Here is a 2380-nt window from a genome sequence, read left to right as displayed (position 1 = left end):
ACAAGTAGGTTTGGGGTGCCTGTTATGGGTGAGACTTGGTGCTGAGCTCCTGGGATACAGTGCTCAACAATACTGAGAGGGCTCAGTAGAAAAGGTAAGCGTGCCTTAGATCCCCACTGTTGAGGGAAAAGTCCCAGAAAAACCCTATCTCTCCCATCTCCCTCTTGCTTCTCATCCAATGTTAACCTTCATGTCCCTCGATGCTTGTCAACAGCTAGAGTCTGTCATAAACCCTGCCTCCTGACACTGATGTGGGATTCCCTTCTGTATGTTGTGAATATCTCTTATTACCATTGGTTAATAAAGAAACTGATTTGGCCAATAGCCAAGCAGAATAGAGCCAGACAGGAAATTCAAGAAGAAATACAGGGAGAAAGAAGGTGGGGTCAAGGGAGATGTGCCAGCAGCTGTCAGAGAAGCAAGGTGTGAGGTAACAAGTCACAAGCCTTGTTGTAAAATATGAAATAATAGAAATGGGTTAAGTAATGAGAGCTAGTTAATAATAAGCCTGAGCTAACAGGTCAAACAGTTTGCAATTAATATTAATCCTCAGAGTGGTTATCTGGAAAATGGTGGCCAGGAGAGAAACCTCCAGTTATACGGCACTAATGCGTTTTCTTGTGTGATATTAACTATGTTTAATTGATAGTTGAATATCAAAAACATTCACTCATAATAACTGAAGCCCAATTCTTTATCCCCAGAGTCAGTATCCTTATATAGACCCTATTTCTGGTCCTATGTACTGATTTTGACTCTAACTGATGCAGTGTGAGAACGTATTCTTCTATGCCTTATCCACACAAATCACTCATTCACCCATCTTCTCTGCCATTTCTAAACTCACAACCATGTACCATAACCTTGTTTCTGTATGCCAGCATGAATAGGCATCCCTTTCAACTGTGCTTAAATATTCATGTGTGTATGCATGTGTGTGTTTAAGTACACCTCCAGATTTTGTTAATTAGAGGAATAATATATTTGTAAAATATGGTGTCTATTCTTTGTGAAACTGCTTATGAATGGCTCATCAAGCCAACCACAGAATGACCACAATTTGACAATCTTTATTTCTGAATTGTAGTATTCACTTTTAGCTTTTTAAAGGCATGTGAGTGGTGATGCGATCGGGGCAACTTCACAAATAAACAAAGTCAAGCTTGGTTAAACGTCAGGGATTCAGAGCCCTCTTTGTGGCTTGTCCCAAAATATGAAGATTAGGGTCTCCAACCCAGGGGAGAAGTCAGGTGTTCGTTTGCATGGAGATTAATTAGATGAAAACAAAAATCAGAGGAAGAAAGATCTATAGCGACTTTGAACATGAGAGCTGCCAGCAGAGAACCTCGGAGACATCCAGAAATAAGAGAAGGGCAGAAAGAAATATATCAGAGAGAGGGCTGGGCCACACATGGCAGGTCCTTAGGTCAGGAGGCAGACAGGAGAGAGCTCTGGGAAGAGGAGCTTCTGTTGTGAAATCTGAGTCCTGGCAGCATGTCTCTTATGCATTGAGAATGAGTTGCTTTTTTTGATGCCTGTTTTTAACTTGGGTTTGGGCACAAGAGTAGGTTGAAATAATGAAATGGGTATTGGAGGCAGCATTTGGCGAAATAAAATTACATGGCTTCTACTGTGATATTTGGTAGACACTGAACTGTGACTGCTGTTCTTTGGTGTTGGCCCAAGTACTTAACAACTCTGGGCATGGGTCCACTCATCTGTAAAGTAGGGCTAATGATGTCTACCTCACAGAATTTCTGTGAGAAATGATAAAATCTAAGCAGTCCATGACAATTATTTTCCTTTCCTATGACGGCGTTATTTTTTGAAAAGATAATTGTCAGGACAAAAAGATCAGAGGGACAAGTGGAAGTTAAGAAGAGAATAGGATTTTTTTTTTAATTTTAAAACTTTTACCCACCATACAACAAATCTTTAGAATGCTTAAAATCCTGCATGCTTTAGGTCAGTTGACTCACAGAACTTTCTGCAACAAAGTCCCAAAATGTTCTATAGCAATGCTACGCAGTACAGCCATTTCTGACCATATATGGCTGTTGTACACATGAAATGACATCACATGAGACATTAGGAGGAATAATTGAATACAAACGCTTCCATGGATATTGTGCTTAATCCCCTTCATAATAACAGTTGTCAGAATGTGTTGAAGCAACACATTCACTGAGACACATCTGCTCCTGGAAGCACCAATTACTTCAACAGGATGGTGGGTATCAAAGAGGCTCCTTATGGAATTTGTTAGCCATTTGGGCAAGAGATTGCTTTTGCCTGGACTGCTTGATGTTATGCTGTATGAACTGGACATGCAGAACCCACAGAAAAATGACTGCTGTACTTAACCTAAAGGTGAGACTGT

The sequence above is a fragment of the Chionomys nivalis genome, chromosome 2 (genome assembly GCF_950005125.1).
Source record: "Chionomys nivalis chromosome 2, mChiNiv1.1, whole genome shotgun sequence".
NCBI classification, from domain to species: Eukaryota; Metazoa; Chordata; class Mammalia; order Rodentia; family Cricetidae; genus Chionomys; species Chionomys nivalis.
The sequence above is the reverse complement of the archived record's forward strand: the minus strand, read 5'-3'. Positions refer to the sequence as shown.